The following is a 19,076-nucleotide window of genomic DNA, read 5'->3' on the forward strand; positions in this document are numbered from 1 at the left end:
TTGATGTTCTCTTGTTTTGTGTTGTTTGTTGTTTTTCATATGCATTTTTTGTTTATTAGAGTCCATGCATTGAAGATTTCTAAGTTTGGTGTCTTGCATGGTTTCTTTGCATCAAAAATTTTTCAAAATTATGTTTTTGATGTTCATCATGATCTTCAAAGTGTTCTTGGTGTTCATCTTGACATTCATAGTGTTCTTGCATGCATCTTGTGTTTTGATCCAAAATTTTCATGTTTTGGGTCATATTTGTGTTTTTCTCTTTCATCATTAAAAATTTCAAAAATAAAAAATATCTTTTCCTTATTTTTCTCATAATTTTCGAAAATTTGAGTTGACTTAGTCAAAAATTTTCAAAATTAGTTGTTTCTTACAAGTCAAGTCAAAATTTCAATTTTAAGAATCTTATCTTTTCAAAATCTTTTTCAAAAATCATATCTTTTCCATTTTTTTTATTTTCGAAAATTTTAAAAATTATTTTTCAAAATCTTTTTCTTATCTTTTATATCATATTTTCGAAAATATGCTAACAATTAATGTGATTGATTCAAAAATTTGAAGTTTGTTACTTTCTTGTTAAGAAAGGTTCAATCTTTAAATTCTAGAATCTTATCTTGTAGTTTCTTGTTAGTTAAGTCATTTTAAAAAATTAAATCTTTTTCAAAATATCTTTTTCTTAAAATTTTTATCTTATCTTTTATATCTTATCTAACTTCTTATCTTCTTATCTTTTTAAATTTTGATTTCAAATCTTTTTCAATCAACTAACTAACTTTTTGTTTGTTTCTTATCTTTTTCAAAACCACCTAACCACTTTTCCCTCTCTAATTTTCGAAAATATCTCACCTCTTTTTCAAAAATTCTTTTTGTTCTAAATTTTAATTTTAATTATATCTTATATTTAATTTTCGAAAATTACTAACCCCTTTTTCAAAATTATTTTCGAAATTCTCCCTCTCTTTTCTTATTCTATTTAATTATTTATTTACTAACACTTCTCTTCACCTCTCTTCATCTAAAAATCCGAACCATTCTCCTTTCCTTATCCCCTTTCTTTTTCTACTAACATAAAGGAATCTCTATACTGTGCCATAGAGGATTCCTCTTTCTTTTCTTGTTTTCTTCTCTTTTATATGAGCAGGAACAGGGAAAAAGGCACTCTTGTTGAAATTGATCCTGAACCTGAAAGGACTCTGAAAAGGAAACTAAGAGAAACTAAATTACAACAATCCAGAAACAACCTTTCTGAAATTTTCGAACAAGAGAAGGAGATGGCAGCCGAAAATAATAATAATGCAAGGAGAATGCTTGGTTACTTCACAAAGCCAACGTCCAAATTTGATGGAAGAAGCATCTCCATTCCTGCCATTGGAGCCAACAACTTTGAGCTGAAACCTCAGCTAGTTGCCTTAATGCAACAAAACTACAAGTTTTATGGACTTCCATCTGAAGATCCTTATCAGTTTTTAACTGAGTTATTGCAGATCTGTGAGACTGTAAAGACGAATGGAGTTGATCCTGAAGTCTACAAGCTCATGCTTTTCACTTTTGCTGTAAGAGACAGAGCTAGAATATGGTTGGATTCACAACCTAAGGATAGCTTGGACTCCTGGGATAAGCTGGTCACAGCTTTCTTGGATAAATTCTTTCCTCCTCAAAAGCTGAGCAAGCTGAGAGTGGATGTTCAAACTTTCAAACAAAAAGATGGTGAATCCCTCTATGAAGCTTGGGAAAGATACAAGCAGCTGACCAAAAGATGTCCATCTGACATGTTTTCAGAATGGACCATATTAGATATATTCTATTATGGTCTATCTGATTTTTCGAAAATGTCACTGGACCATTCTGCAGGTGGATCTATTCACCTAAAGAAAACGCCTGAAGAGGCTCAAGAACTCATTGATATGGTTGCAAACAACCAATTCATGTACACTTCTGAGAGGAATTCTGTGAATAATGGGATACCTCAGAAGAAAGGAGTTCTTGAAATTGATGCTCTGAATGCCATATTGGCTCAGAACAAAGTGTTGACTCAACAGGTCAACATGATCTCTCAAAATCTGAATGGATGGCCACATGCATCCAACAGTACTAAAGAGGCAGCTTCTGAAGAAGCTTATGATCCTGAGAACCCTGCCATGGCAGAGGTTAATTACATGGGTGACCCTTATGGAAACACCTATAATTCATCATGGAGAAATCATCCCAATTTCTCATGGAAGGATCAACAAAAGCCTTAACAAGGCTTTAACAATGGTGGACGCAACAGGCTGAGCAATAGCAAGCCTTTTCCATCATCTTCTCAGCAACAGACAGAGAATTCTGAACAAAACACTTCTAATTTAGCCAATCTAGTCTCTGATCTGTCAAAGGCCACTTTCAGTTTCATGAGTGAAACAAGATCCTCCATCAGAAATCTAGAGGCACAAGTGGGCCAGCGGAGTAAGAAAGTCATTGAAACTCCTCCTAGTATTCTCCCAAGCAATACAGAAGAGAATCCAAAAGGAGAGTGCAAGGCCATTGATATAATCAATGTGGCCGAATGCACAAGGGAGGAGGAGGACGAAAATCCTAGTGAGGAAGACCTCCTGGGACGTCCCTCAAGCAAGAAGGAGTTTCCTATTAAGGATCCAAAGGAATCTGAGGTTCATACAGAGACCATAGAGATTCCATTAAATCTCCTTCTGCCATTCATGAGCTCTGAAGACTATTCTTCCTCTGATGAAAATGAAGATGTGACTGGAGAGCAAGTTGCTCAATATTTAGGAGCTATCATGAAGCTGAATGCCAAGTTGTTTGGTAATGAGACTTGGGAAAGTGAACCTCCTTTGCTCATTAGTGAACTGGATACCTGGATTCAGCAAATTTTACCTCAAAAGAAACAAGATCCTGGCAAGTTTTTGATACCTTGTACCATAGGCACCATGACCTTTGCAAAAGCTCTGTGTGATCTGGGATCAGGGATAAATCTTATGCCACTCTCTGTAATGGAGAAGCTGGGGATCATTGAGGTACAACCTGCCTTGTTCTCATTACAACTGGTAGACAAGTCATTGAGACAAGCTTATGGAATAGTAGACGACGTGCTAGTAAAGGTTGAAGGCCTTTACATCCCTGCTGATTTCATAATCTTAGACACTAGGAAGGAAGAGGTTGAGTGCATCATCCTTGGAAGACCTTTCCTAGCCATAGCAGGAGCTGTGATAGATGTCAACAGAGGTGAATTAGTCCTTCAATTGAATGGGGACTACCTTGTGTTTAAAGCACAGGGCCATCCCTCTGTGACAAAAGAGAGTAAGCATGAAGAGCTTCTCTCAGTTCAGAGTCAAGAAGAGCCCCCACAGTCAAACTATAAGTTTGGTGTTGGGAGGCCACAACAAAACTCTAAGTTTGGTGTTAGGATCCCATATCCAAACTCTAAGTTTGGTGTTGGGACTATACAACATTGACCTGATCACCTTGTAGCTCCATGAGAGCCACTGTCAAGCTATTGACATTAAAGAAGCGCTTGTTGGGAGGCAACCCAATTTTATTTATCTAATTTTTATTTTATTTTTATTTTGTGTTTTATTAGGTACATGATCATGGGGAGTCACGAAAAAAATATAAAAATTAAAAATAGAATAAAAAACAGCAGAAGAAAAATCACACCCTGGAGGAAGCACAGGCTGGCGTTCAACGCCAGTAAGGAGCATCTGGCTGGCGTTCAATGCCAGAACAGAGCATGCATCTGGCGCTGAACGCCAGAAACAAGCAACATTCTGGCGCTGAACGCCAGGAATGTGCCTAGAGGAAAAGCTGGCGCTGAACGCCAGTAACAAGCATGAAACAGGCGTTCAACGCCAGAAACATGCTTTACATGGGCGTTAAACGCCCAGAACGTGCACTACTCGACGTTTAAACACCATAATGGTATGCAAAGGCATTTTACATGCCTATTTGGTGCAAGGATGGAATTCCTTGACACCTCAGGATCTATGGACCCCACAGGATCACCTCAGGATCTGTGGACCCCACAGAATCCCCACCTACTATATTCCCACCTTACCTCCTAATCCTATTTTCACTCTTCCCCATGTCACACTTCCCAAAAACCCTTCACCAATCACCTCAATCTCTCTTCCCAATTACCCCCTTCACCACTCACATCCATCCACTCTTCCCCATAAACCCCACCTACCTTCAAAATTCAAAAACATTTTCCCACCCAATCTCACCCTAAATGGCCGAACCTACCCTTCCCCCTCTCCCTATATATACCCTTCCATTCTACTTCATTTTCACACAACACTACCCCCTCTACTATACCTTGGCCGAACCCACACTCCACCTTCTCCTCCATATTTTCTTCTTCTTCTTCTTCTCTTCTTTCTTCTCTTGCTCAAGGACGAGCAATATTTTAAGTTTGGTGTGGTAAAAGCATAAGCCTTTTGTTTTTCCACTACCATCAATGGCACCTAAGGCCGGAGAATCATCTAGAAAAGGAAAAGGGAAGACAAAAGCTTCCACCTCCGAGTCATGGGAGATGGAAAGATTCATCTCCAAGAGCCATCAAGACCACTTCTATGATGTTGTGGCAAAGAAGAAGGTGATCCCTGAGGTCCCTTTCAAGCTCAAGAAAAATGAGTATCCGGAGATCCGACATGAAATCCGAAGAAGAGGTTGGGAAGTCCTAACCAACCTCATGCAACAAGTCGGAATCTTAATGGTTCAAGAGTTCTATGCCAATGCATGGATCACTAGGAACCATGATCAAAGTATGAACCCGAGTCCAAAGAATTATCTCACAATGGTTCGGGGGAAATACTTAGATTTTAGTCCGGAGAATGTGAGATTGGCATTCCACTTGCCCATGATGCAAGGAGATTAACGCCCCTACACTAGAAGGGTCAACTTTAATTAAAGGTTGGACCAAGTCCTTATGGACATATGTGTGGAAGGAGCTCAATGGAAGAGAGACTCCAAAGGCAAGCCAGTCCAACTAAGAAGACTGTACCTCAAGCCTGTGGCTAGAGGATGGTTGGAATTCATTCAACGCTCCATCATTCCCACTAGCAACCGATCTGAAGTTACTGTGGATCGGGCCATCATGATTCATAGCATCATGATTGGAGAGGAAGTAGAAGTTCATGAGGTCATCTCCAATGAAATCTACAAAATAGCCGACAAGCCCTCCACCATGGCAAGGCTAGCTTTTCCTCACCTTATTTGCCATCTATGTTACTCAGCTGGTGTTATCATAGAAGGAGACATCTCCATTGAAGAGGATAAGCCCATCACCAAGAAGAGGATGGAGCAAGCAAGAGAGACCCTCCATGGTTCTCAAGAGATGCATGAGGAAGCTCATCATCAAGAAATCCCTGAGATGCCTCAAGGGATGCACTTTCCTCCCAACAACTATTGGGAACAACTCAACACTTCCTTAGAAGATTTGAGCGACAATGTGGAACAATTAAGGGTGGAACATCATGAGCACTCCATCATTCTCCAAGAAATAAGAGAAGATCAAAGAGCAATGAGGGAGGAGCAACAAAGGCAAGGAAGGGACATAGAAGAGCTTAAGGATATTGTTGGTCCTTCAAGAAGAAGACGCCACTAAGGTGGATTCATTCCTTGTTCTTATTTCTTTCTGTTTTTCGGTTTCTATGTTATGTTTATCTATGTCTTGTGTCTCTACTTCATGATCATTAGTATGTAGTAACTATGTCTTAAAGCTATGAATAAAATCCATTAATCCTTCACCTCTCTTAAATGAAAAATGTTTTAATTCAAAAGAACAAGAAGTACATGAATTTCGAATTTATCCTTGAAATTAATTTAATTATATTGATGTGGTGACAATACTTTTTGTTTTTTGAATGAATGCTTGAACAGTGCATATTTTTTATCTTGTTGTTTATGAATGTTAAAATTGTTGGCTCTTGAAAGAATGATGAATAAAGAGAAATGTTATTGATGATCTGAAAAATCATGGAATTGATTCTTGAAGCAAGAAAAAGCAGTGAAAAGTAAAAAGCTTGCGAAAAAAAAAATTGGCGGAAAAAAAAATAGAAAGAAAAAGAAAAAGCAAGCAGAAAAAGCCAATAGCCCTTAAAACCAAAAGGCAAGGGTAAAAAGGATCCAAGGCTTTGAGCATCAATGGATAGGAGGGCCCAAGGAAGTAAAATCCAGGCCTAAGCGGCTAATTCAAAGCTGTCCCTAACCATGTGCTTGTGTCATGAAGGTCCAAGTGAAAAGCTTGAGACTGAGTGGTTAAAGTCGTGATCCAAAGCAAAAAGAGTGTGCTTAAGAGCTCTGGACACCACTAACTGGGGACTCTAGCAAAGCTAGGTCACAATCTGAAAAGGTTCACCTAGTTATGTGTCTGTGGCATTTATGTATCCGGTGGTAATACTGGAAAACAAAGTGCTTAGGGCCACAGCCAAGACTCATAAGTAGCTGTGTTCAAGAATCAACATGCTTAACTAGGAAAATCAATAACACTATCCGAAATTCTAAGTTCCTAGAGAAGCCAATCATTCTAAACTTCAAAGGAAAAAGTGAGATGCTAAAACTGTTCAGAAGCAAAAACTCTTCTTTCTATCCTATTTGAGTTTTAGTTGCTTGGGGACAAGCAACAATTTAAGTTTGGTGTTGTGATGAGCGGATAATTTATACGCTTTTTGGCATTATTTTTAGGTAGTTTTTAGTAAGTTCAAGTTACTTTTAGGGATGTTTTCATTAGTTTTTATGTTAAATTCACATTTCTGAACTTTACTATGAGTTTGTGTGTTTTTCTGTAATTTCAGGTAGTTTCTGGCTGAAATTGAGGGACTTGAGCAAAACTCTGAAAAAGGCTGACAAAAGGACTGCTGATGCTGTTGGATTCTGACCTCCCTGCATTCGAAATGGATTTTCTGGAGCTACAGAACTCCAAATGGCGCGCTCTTAAGGCGTTGGAAAGTAGACATTCAGAGCTTTCCAGCAATATATAATAGTCCATACTTTATTCGGGAATTGACGACGTAAAGTGGCGCTCAACGCCAAGTACATGCTGCTGTCTGGAGTTAAACGCCAGAAACACGTCATAACCCGGAGTTGAACGCCAGAAACACGCTATAACTCTGTGTTCAACTCCAATAAATGCCTCAGCTCGTGGATAGATCAAGTTCAGCCCAAACATACACCAAGTGGGCCCCGGAAGTGGATTTATGCATCAATTACTTACTCATGTAAACCCTAGTAGCTAGTTTAGTATAAATAAGACTTTTTACTAGTGTATTACTCGTCTTTTGACCACGTTTCATCCTTGGTCTCAGTTTTGTTTTATTCTTCATCTTAAGAGGCTATTGATCATGTTTTAGGGGGCTGGCCATTTGGCCATGCCTGAACCTTTCACTTATGTATTTTCAACGGTGGAGTTTCTGCACACCATAGATTAAGGGTGTGGAGCTCTGCTGTACCTCAAGTTTCAATACAATCACTATTATTTTCTATCCAATTCTCTTTTACTCTTATTCCAAGATATACGTTGCACTTCAACTTGATGAATGTGATGATCCGTGACACTCATCATCATTCTCACCTATGAACGCACGTGACTGACAACCACTTCCGTTCTACTTTAGGCCGGGCGCATATCTCTTAGATTCCCCAACAGAATCTTCGTGGTATAAGCTAGATAGATGGCGGCATTCATGGGGATCCGGAAAGTCTAACCTTGTCTGTGGTATTCCGAGTAGGATCCAGGGAATCCGGAAAGTCTAACCTTGTCTGTGGTATTCCGAGTAGGATTCCGGTATTGAATGACTGTGACGAGCTTCAAACTCCTGAAGGCTGGGCGTGATGACAAACGCAAAAGAATCAAGGGATTCTACTCCAACCTGATTGAGAACCGACAGATGATTAGCCGTGCTGTGACAGAGCATTTGGACCATTTTCCCGAGAGGATGAAAAGTAGCCATTGATGATGGTGATGCCCTACATATAGCTTGCCATGGAAAGGAGTAAGAAGGACTGGATGAAAGCAATTAGAAAGTAGAGATTCGAAAGGATTCTAGCATCTCCACATGCCTATCTGAAATTCCCACTACTGATTTACATAAGTATTTCTATCCCTTTTTATTTTCTATTTATTATTAATTATTCGAAAATCCATAAACCAATATAATCTGCCTAACTGAGATTTACAAGGTGACCATAGCTTGCTTCATACCAACAATCTCTGTGGGATCGACCCTTACTCACGTAAGGTATTACTTGGATGACCCAGTACACTTGTTGGTTAAGTTGAACGGAGTTGTGGAAAGAAAGTGCTGAGTTAATTCTTATGCACATGCCAAAGAGCCATTATTATTGATCACAATTTCGTCCACCAGGATGCCACAACCAAACTCTAAGTTTGGTATTGAACCCCCACATTCAAACTCTAAGTTTGGTGTTGGGAGTCCACAACATTGACCTGATCACCTGTGAGGCTCCATGAGAGCCCACTGTCAAGCTATTGACATTAAAGAAGTGCTTATTGGGAGGCAACCCAATTTTTATTTATCTAATTCTATTTTTATTGTTCTTTTATGTTTTATTAGGTTCATGATCATGTGGAGTCACAAAACAAATACTAAAATTAAAAACAAAATCAAAAATAGCAGAAGAAACAGCACACCCTGGAGGAAGGGCTTACTGGTGTTTAAACGCCAGTAAGGAGCATCTGGTTGGCGTTCAACGCCAGAACAGAGCATGGATCTGGCGTTGAATGCCAGAAACATGCAGCAATCTGGCGTTTAAATGCCAGGATTGCACACTGAGGAAAGCTGGCATTCAACGCCAGAAACATGCTGCAGACTGGCGTTGAACGCCCAAAACAAGCATAGAACTGGCATTTAACGCTAGAAACAAGCATAAATCTGGCGTTAAACGCCAGGATTGCATGTAGAGGGCATTTTACATGCCTCATTGGTGCAGGGATGTAAATCCTTGACACCTCAGGATCTATGGACCCCACAGGATCATCTCAGGATCTGTGGACCCCACAGGATCCCTACCTACCTCAACTCACCCTCTCTCTCTTTTTCACACAAACCAATAAACACTCTTCCCCAAAACCCTTCACCAATCACCTCAATCTCTCTTCCCCATCACCTCTTCACCACTCTCATCCATCTACTCTTCCCCAAAAACCCCACCTACCTTCATAATTCAAAATCTCTTTCCCACTCAAATCCACCCTAAATGGCCGAACCAACTCCCTCTCCCTTCACTATATAAACCCCTCCATCCTTCTTTATTTTTACACAACACAACCTTCTCTTCTCCCCCTTGGCCGAATACACATCTCTCTCCTTCTCCTCCATATTTTTTTCTTCTTCTTCTATTCTTTCTTCTTTTGCTCGAGGGCGAGCAATATTCTATGTTTGGTGTGGTAAAAGCATAGCTTTTTTGTTTTTCCATAACCATTGATGGCACCTAAGGCCGGAGAAACCTCTAGAAAAGGGAAAGGGAAGACAAAAGCTTCCACCTCTGAGTCATTGGAGATGGAGAGATTCATCTCAAAAGCCCATCAAGACCACTTCTATGAAGTTGTGGCCAAGAAGAAGGTGATCCCCGAGATCCCTTTCAAGCTCAAGAAAAATGAGTATCCGGAGATTCGACATGAGATCCAAAGAAGAGGTTGGGAAGTTCTTACCAACCCCATTCAACAAGTCGGAATCCTAATGGTTCAAGAGTTCTATGCCAATGCATGGATCACTAGGAACCATGATCAAAGTATGAACCCGAATCCAAAGAATTATCTTACAATGGTTCGGGGGAAATACTTAGATTTCAGTCTGGAAAATGTGAGATTGGCATTCAACTTGTCTATGATACAAGAAGATGCACGCCCCTAAACTAGAAGGGTCAACTTTGACCAAAGGTTGGACCAAGTCCTTATGGACATATGTGTGGAAGGAGCTCAATGGAAAAGAGACTCAAAAGGCAAGCCGGTTCAATTAAGAAGACTGGACCTAAAGCCTGTGGCTAGAGGATGGTTGGAATTCATCCAACGCTCCATCATCCCCACTAGCAACCGATCTGAAGTTACTGTGGATCGGGCCATCATGATCCATAGCATCATGATTGGAGAGGAAGTAGAAGTTCATGAGGTCATCTCTCTAGAACTCTACAAAGTGGCCGAAAAGCCCTCCACCTTGGCAAGACTAGATTTTTCTCATCTCATTTGCCATCTATGCTACTCAGCTGGATTTATCATAAAAGGAGATACCCTCATTGAGGAGGACAAGCCCATCACTATGACGAGGATGGAGCAAACAAGAGAGCCTATTCATGGATCTCAAGAGACGCATGATGAAGCTCATCATCAAGGAATCCCTGAGATACCTCAAGGGATGCATTTTCCTCCAAATAACTATTGGGAACAACTCAATACTTCTCTAGAAGACTTGAGTTATAATATGGACCAACTAAGGGTGGAACATCAAGAGCACTCCATTATTCTCCATGAGATTAGAGAAGATCAAAGAGCAATGAAGGAGGAGCAGCAAAGGCAAGGAAGAGACATAGAAGAGCTCAAGAACATCATTGGTCCTTCAAGAAGAAGACGCCACCATCACTAAGGTGGACTCATTCCTTAACTTCCTTGTTCTTATCTCTCTGTTTTTCGGTTTTATGCTTCATGTTTGTTTATGTTTTGTGTCTTCATTACATGATCATTAGTATTTAGTAACTATGTCTTAAGGCTATGAATAAATCCATGAATCCTTCACCTCTCTTAAATGAAAAATGTTTCTAATACAAAAGAACAAGAAGTACATGAGTTTCGAATTTATCCTCGAACTTAGTTTAATTATATTGATGTGGTGACAATACTTTTTGTTTTCTGAATGAATGCTTGAACAGTGCATATTTTTTATCTTGTTGTTTATGAATGTTAAAATTTTTGGCTCATGAAAGAATGATGAACAAGAGAAATGTTATTGATGATCTGAGAAATCATAAAATTGATTCTTGAAGCAAGAAAAAGCAGTGAAGAACAAAGCTTGCGAAAAAAAAGTGGCAAAAAAATAGAAAGAAAAAGAAAAAACAAGCAGAAAAATCAATAGCCCTTAAAACCAAAAGGCAAGGGTAAAAAAAGGATCCAAGGCTTTGAGCATCAATGGATAGGAGGGCCCAAGGAAATAAATCCATGCCTAAGCGGCTAAATCAAGCTATCCCTAACCATGTGCTTGTGGCATGCAGGTCCAAGTGAAAAGCTTGAGGCTGAGTGGTTAAAGTCGTGATCCAAAGCAAAAAGAGTGTGCTTAAGAGCTCTGGACACCTTTAACTAGGAACTTTAGCAAAGCTGAGTCACAATCTAAAAAGGTTCACCCAGTCATGTATCTGTGGCATTTATGTATCCGGTGGTAATACTGGAAAACAAAGTGCTTAAGGCCACGGCCAAGACTCATAAAAGTAGCTGTGTTTAAGAATCAACATACTTAACTAGGAGAATTAATAATACTATCCAAAATTCTGAGTTCCTACAAATGCCAATCATACTAAACTTCAAAGGAAAAAGTGAGATGCCAAAATTGTTCAGAAGCAAAAAGCTACAAGTCCCGCTCATCTAATTAGAGCTAATATTCATTGATATTTTGGGATTTATAGTATATTCTCTTCTTTTTATCCTATTTGATTTTTAGTTACTTGGGGACAAGCAACAATTTAAGTTTGGTGTTGTGATGAGCAGATAATTTATACGCTTTTTGGCATTATTTTTAGGTAGTTTCTAGTAGGATCTAGCTACTTTTAGGGATGTTTTCATTAGTTTTTAGGCAAAATTCATATTTCTGGACTTTACTATGAGTTTGTGTGTTTTTCTGTAATTTCAGGTATTTTCTGGCTGAAATTGAGGGACCTGAGCAAAACTCTGATAGAAGGCTGACGAAGGACTGCTGATGCTGTTGGATTCAGACCTCCTTGCACTCGAAATGGATTTTCTAGAGCTACAGAACTCCAAATGGCGCGCTCTTAATGGCGTTGGAAAGTAGACATCCAGAGCTTTCCAGAAATATATAATAGTCCATACTTTATTCGAGCTTAGACGACACAAACTGGCGTTCAACGCCAGTTCCATGCTGCATTCTGGAGTCAAACGCCAGAAACACGTAAACGCCAAAAACACGTTACAACTTGGCGTTTAACTCCAAGAAAAGCCTCTGCACGTGTAAAGATCATGCTCAGCCCAAGTACACACCAAGTGGGCCCCGGAAGTGGATTTCTGCATTAATTACTTACTTCTGTAAACCCTAGTAGCTAGTCTAGTATAAATAGGACAATTTACTATTGTATTAGACATCTTGGTTTTTGTCTTTTATCTTAGCATCCATCTTTGGATGTTTAGTTCTTAGACTTTGGGGGCTGGCCATTCGGCCATGCCTGAACCTTGATCACTTATGTATTTTCAACGGTGGAGTTTCTACACACCGTAGATTAAGGTGTAGAGCTCTGCTGTACCTCGCATTTTAATGCAAAGTATTACAGTTTTCTATTCAGTTCAGCTTATTCTTACTCTAAGATATTCGTTGCACTTCAACATGATGAATGTGATGATCCGTGACACTCATCATCATTCTCACCTATGAACGAGTGATTGACAACCACTTCCGTTCTACCTTAGAACGAGCGAGTATCTTTTGGATTCCCTAACCAGAATCTTTGTGGTATAAGTTAGAACCCTTTGGCGGCCACTCTTGAGGATTCGGAAAGTCTAAACCTTGTCTGTGGTATTCCGAGTAGGATTCAGGGATTGAATGGCTGTGAGGAGCTTCAAACTCGCGATTGTTGGGCGTGATGACAAACGCAAAAGAATCAATAGATTCTATTCCGACATGATCAAGAATCGACAGATGATTAGCCGTGCTGTGACAGAGCATTCGGACCATTTTCAGTGAGAGGATGGGATGTAGCCATTGACAACGGTGATGCCCTACATACAGCTTGCTGGTGCACGAAATTGCAATCACACTTTTGCAATCCCGCACAACTAACCAGCAAGTGCACTGGGTCGTCCAAGTAATACCTTACGTGAGTAAGGGTCGATCCCACGGAGATTGTCGGCTTGAAGCAAGCTATGGTTATCTTGTAACTCTTAGTCAGGATATCAAAAATTATCAGGATTGATTGTGAAAAGCAAAAGATCATGAAATAAGTACTTGTTTTGCAGTAATGGGGAACAGGTTGAGGTTTTGGAGATGCTCTGTCTTCTGAACCTCTGCTTTCCTACTGTCTTCTTCTTCAAGCACGCAAGGCTCCTTCCATGGCAAGCTGTATGTAGGGTTTCACCGTTGTCAATGGCTACCTCCCATCCTCTCAGTGAAAATGTTCAACGCACCCTGTCACGGTACGGCTATTCAGCTGTCGGTTCTCGATCATGTCGGAATAGAATCCAGTGATTCTTTTGCGTCTGTCACTAACGCCCCATAATTGCGAGTTTGAAGCTCGTCACAGTCATTCAATCATTGAATCCTACTCAGAATATCACAGACAAGGTTTAGACCTTCCGGATTCTCTTGAATGCCGCCATCAATTCTAGCTTATACCACGAAGATTCTGGTTAAGGAATCCAAGAGATATCTACTCAATCTAAGGTAGAACGGAGGTGGTTGTCAGGCACAAGTTCATAGGTGAGAATGATGATGAGTGTCACAGATCATCACATTCATCAGGTTTAGGAACAAGTGATATCTTAGAATAGAAGCAAGCGTGATTGAATGAAAAACAGTAGTAATTGCATTAATCCATCAAGACACAGCAGAGCTCCTCACCCCCAACCATGGGGTTTAGAGACTCATGCTGTAGAAGATACAATGAGAAACGTGTAAAGTGTCTTGAGGTACAGATACAATGTCAAAAGATCCTATTAATAGTGAACTAGTAACCTAGGGTTTACAGAATTGAGTAAATGACAGAAAAATCCACTTCCGGGCCCACTTGGTGTGTGCTTGGGCTGAGCATTGAAGCATTTTCGTATAGAGACTCTTTCTGGAGTTAAACGCTAGCTTTTAGGCCAGTTTGGGCGTTTAACTCCAATTTTTATGCCAGTTCCAGCGTTAAACGCTGGAAATTCTGAAGCTGATTTGCAACGCCGGTTTGGGCCATCAAATCTCGGGCAAAGTATGGACTATTATATATTGCTGGAACGCCCAGGATGTCTACTTTCCAACGCCGTTGAGAGCGCGCCAATTGGGCTTCTATAGCTCCAGAAAATCTACTTCGAGTGCAGGGAGGTCAGAATCCAACAGCATCTGCAGTCCTTTTCAGCCTCTAAATCAGATTTTTGCTCAGGACCCTCAATTTCAGCCAGAAAATACCTGAAATCACAGAAAAACACACAAACTCATAGTAAAATCCAGAAAAGTAAATTTTAACTAAAAACTAATAAAAATATAATAAAAACTAACTAAAATATACTAAAAACATACTCAAAACAATGCCAAAAAGCGTATAATTTATCCGCTCATCACAACACCAAACTTAAATTGTTGCTTGTCCCCAAGCAACTGAAAATCAAAATAGAATAAAAAGAAGAGAATATACTATAGACTCCAAGATATCAAAGAAACTTAGCTCCAATTAGATGAGCGGGACTAGTAGCTTTTTGCTTCCGAACAGTTTTGGCATCTCGCTTTATCCTTTGAAGTTTAGAATGATTGGCATCTATAAGAACTCAGAACTCAGATAGTGTTATTGATTCTCCTAGTTAAGTATGATGATTCTTGAACACAGCTACTTTATGAGTCTTGGCCGTGGCCCAAAGCACTCTGTCTTCCAGTATTACCACCGGATACATACATGCCACAGACACATAATTGGGTGAACCATTTCAGATTGTGACTCAGCTTTGCTAGAGTCCCCAATTAGAGGTGTCCAGGGTTCTTAAGCACACTCTTTTTGCCTTGGATCACAACTTTATTTCTTTCTTTTTCTTTCTTTTTCTCTTTTTTTTTTCACTGCTTTTTCTTGCTTCAAGAATCATTTTTATGATTTTTCAGATCCTCAGTAACATGTCTCCTTTTTCATCATTCTTTCAAGAGCCAACAATTTTAACATTCTTAAAACAACAAATTCAAAAGACATGTGCACTGTTCAAGCATTCATTCAGAAAACAAAAAGTATTGTCACCACATCAAACTAATTCAACTAGTTTCAAAGATGAATTCGAAATCCTGTACTTCTTGTTCTTTTGTGATTAGAGCATTTTTCATTTAAGAGAGGTGATGGATTCATAGGACATTCATAGCTTTAAGGCATAGACACTAAGATACTAATGATCATGTAATAAGACACAAACATAGATAAACATAAGCATAAAAATTCGAAAAATAGAAAATAAAGAACAAGGAGACTAAAGACCATAGCTTGCTTCATACCAAAAATCTCCGTGGGATCGACCCTTACTCACATAAGGTTTATTACTTGGACGACCTAGTGCACTTGCTGGTTAGTTGTGCGGAGATGTGAGAAAGTGTGATTCACGTTTGAGAGCACCAAGTCATTAGAGCCATTATTGATGATCACAATTTTGTACACCATCGTGCTGTGATTGTCTTCCTCTTGGGGGTGTTTTCTTTATTGATCCTTCCAAATTCCCCCTCGGAATGTACTTGTTGCCTCTTGGAAACTCGAACATGATGTCTGACGGAAATGGAATGTTGATCTTCTTCTTCTCAATGAGTTTCCAAATCGATGTACGTATCAAAGGCACGATGGCTATGTTCTTTCCTTCTGTAATAACCCAAAGTAACAAAGCAGTCTTGAATCTGACATGGGTAGCATGGGTGCTGATGCGGGATTTATAACCTACAGACTAGCTGGCAAGTGCACCGGGTCGTACCAAGTAATACCTCAGGTGAGTGAGGGTCGATCCCACGAGGATTGATGGACTAAGCAACAATGGTTAAATGATTTACTTAGTTAGGCAAGCAGAAAAGAGTGTTGGATGTTCATAGAGAATTAAACAATAATCAAGAATATCAGAATGCAAGCAGTAAAGAAGTTGTGAAATATAAATGGAGAAACAATTAACGTTTCAGAGATATCTATTTTCTGGATTGACTTTTCTTATTAATTTATTTTAATCATGCAAGATTTAATTCATGGCAAAATATATGTGACTAGACCCTAATTCCTTAGACCTTCCTAGTCTCTTCTAAAATTCATTAACTGCCAATTCCTTGGTCAATTAATTCCAATTAGAGGGTTATGATCAAATTCCAGCTTGTATGCCACAAAAATTCTAATTATCCAAATATAAGAGGATTATATGTCACGTATCCCGTTAAATCCAAATAATTAAAATTTAGGAGAAATTATTTTCAACCTGTTGTTCAAGTAAAGAGCTTTTCCAAGTTATTGATAAACCCCGATTTCGTGGTTTATTTTGTGCTTATTTTGAGGGATTTATTCACCTTTTCCCACATTTATTCAACGAAATAGCATGGTTTCGTAATTCTCCTTTGAATTGTGCTTGAATGTAAAAACATGCTTTTTAGGCCTTAAATCGGTAATTTTAATTCATTTTAATTCCATTCGATGCCTTGATGTGTTTGTTAAGTAATTTCAGGTCCATAAGGCAAGTATTGGATGGAAGAAATGAAGAGAAAAGCATGCTAAGAGGAGAATGCATGAAGAAACAAAGATTTGGAATGCACCAATGGACGCGCACGCGTACAAGGCGCGCACGTGCAAAAGTGGTTTTCCACAAGGACACGCACGCGTACATACCGCTTCCGCGCGGATGAGGATTTGCCAATTGACGTACACGCGCACATGGCACGCGCGCGCCAATACTCTTACTTGGCCCACTTAAAGGCGAAACGCTGGGGGCGATTTCTGAGCAGCCCAGGCCCAATTCCAACTTGTTTCTGAGTGTATTTCATGCAGAATTGAAGTCCAAGCAAGGGGGAGCAATTAGTTTTAGCCAACATGAGCCTTTAGTTAATTTTCTAGAGAGAGAAGCTCCCTCTTCTCTATAGAATTAGGTTAGGTTAATTTCCATCTTAGATCTAGGTTTAATTCATGCTTTGATTTACTTTTCTTTTACAATTCCTTGTTCCTCTACTCTTTCTCTCTTTAATTTGTATCTCATTCTTGTAATTGCTTACTTTGTTGTTGATGCACTTTTTGTTCTTCTATTTTCAATTCAATGCAATTTATGATTCATGTTTCTTTATTGTTCATTTGATTTGTTGTTGTTTAATTCCTTGCAATTGAGTAGTGTAGCTTTACATTCCTTGCAATTTTACTATGCTTTCCTTGTATGCCTTCCAAGTGTTTGATAAAATACTTGGAAGGATGTTAGAGTAGATTTTGAGCATTCTTGGCTTGGAAAGAGTAATTGGGCAATCTTGAGTCATGAAAACCCAACTCATGTTGGCGATCTAGAGTTGTTAGCTAGTATTGTTTCCATTGACGCTAATCTTTTGCTAATTTAATTAGTGAGTTGATTAGGACTTATGGAATATTGTTTCCATTGACGCTAATCTTTTACTAATTAAATCAGTGAGTTGATTAGGACTTTTGGATTGAGATTAGCTAGTCTCGTTAGACTTTCTCCCTATTTGTTGGAGTTGACGTAATGAGATAAATTCTTCTTTATATTTGCGAAATGATTGATTATCTTGTTTGACTTTCTCCCTAATTGTTGGAGTTGACTAAATAAGATGAATTAATCATGCATGACTAGGATAGAAAGCCTATGATCTCAATTCATTGCCATGAATATCTCTCTTTATTAATTGTCTTCTTTAATTACTTGTTGGTTTACTTTTCTTGCCTTTTAAATTCTTGCCCTCATATCACTCAAAACCCCCATATACCCCTCATAGCCAATAATCATACACTTCATTATAACTCCTCGTGAGACGACCCGGAGTCCAAAGACTCCGGTTATAAATTCATTTGGGGTTTGTTATCTGTGACAACCTAAATTTTTGCATGAGAGGACTATTGTTGGTTTAGAAACTATACTTTACAACAAGCTTTCATTTGTGAAATTCTAGACCATACAAAAGTCCGATCATCAGTTATATAAGAACTCAAGTAGAACATGGGTCATACTTCCATTCCACCCAAATTCATAAAATAAAGAACGAAAACAATTCTTGAAATATAAATCAAAACATGAATTAAAATAGAAAATAATAGTATCAATCCATACAATAGACAGAGCTCCTAACCTTAACAGTGGAGGTTTAGTTGCTCATGGTTCAGAGAGAAAATAAGGATTCAGGTAAACTGTAGAGTACGGAATGTAAATTAGTATAGAATTCCCTAATGGAATCCCTTGGAATCCTCCTAAAGAAGAAAAGTTTCTCCTTTTTATAACTAATCCTAATTAATTTAAAATCTAATATCTAAAATTAAGATAATATCTTTTCCTCTTTTCAAATTCAAATTTGAATCAGAATCAATTAAATAATCCACGCCTTGTAATGTGGAGACCACTTGGCTTCACTGCATCCGCACCAAACTTAGTAGAGAAATGCGCCTTACTTGAGTGCCAAAATGGGGCCCAGAAATCGCCACCAAGGTTTTCTGCGTTTTCTTCACGTGGCGCATGTCACGCGTACGCGTCGATGGTCTATTCTGCGTGTCACGCGTACGCGTCAGGTATGCGTACGCGTCACTGTGCAACTTCGCTTTTCACGCGTACGCGTTAGGCACGTGCACGCATCAGGTACGCGCACGCGTCAAGTACGCAAACGCATCGCTCCTCGCCGTCATCTCCTTTAATTCTTGTGCTGCAGAAACTCCATCAAATCCAGCTGAATGCTGCCTAAAATAAACAGAATTGCACAAGACTCAAAGTAGCATCCATAGTGGCTAAAAGATAATTAATTCTTGATTAAACTTAACAATTTAAATGCAAATTCACTAGGAAAAGATGAGAAAGATGCTCACGCATCAGGTGCTAGGAATGATATAGTCTACCATAATTTGATGGCAAATACGAGCCTCGGCATTCAAATCAGAGTAAGCAATGCTAGTGGGAACAGATTTCCTCCCTTTGCTAAACTCCCAAGAAGCACTAGGACGGCCAATTCTCTCAAGAATATGAGCCA

General features: G+C 39.1%; 1 non-coding gene across 1 annotated transcript; it reads right to left on the reverse strand.

Annotated features, from left to right (window-relative positions):
* Nucleotides 1–1,664: 1,664 nt before the first annotated feature.
* LOC130977981 (small nucleolar RNA R71) lies at nucleotides 1,665–1,768 on the reverse strand. Its single transcript, XR_009085646.1, has one exon. It is a non-coding gene; the product is annotated as a small nucleolar RNA R71 (small nucleolar RNA).
* Nucleotides 1,769–19,076: the final 17,308 nt, after the last annotated feature.

This window comes from Arachis stenosperma, chromosome 4 (assembly GCF_014773155.1).
Source record: "Arachis stenosperma cultivar V10309 chromosome 4, arast.V10309.gnm1.PFL2, whole genome shotgun sequence".
Taxonomy (NCBI): domain Eukaryota; kingdom Viridiplantae; phylum Streptophyta; class Magnoliopsida; order Fabales; family Fabaceae; genus Arachis; species Arachis stenosperma.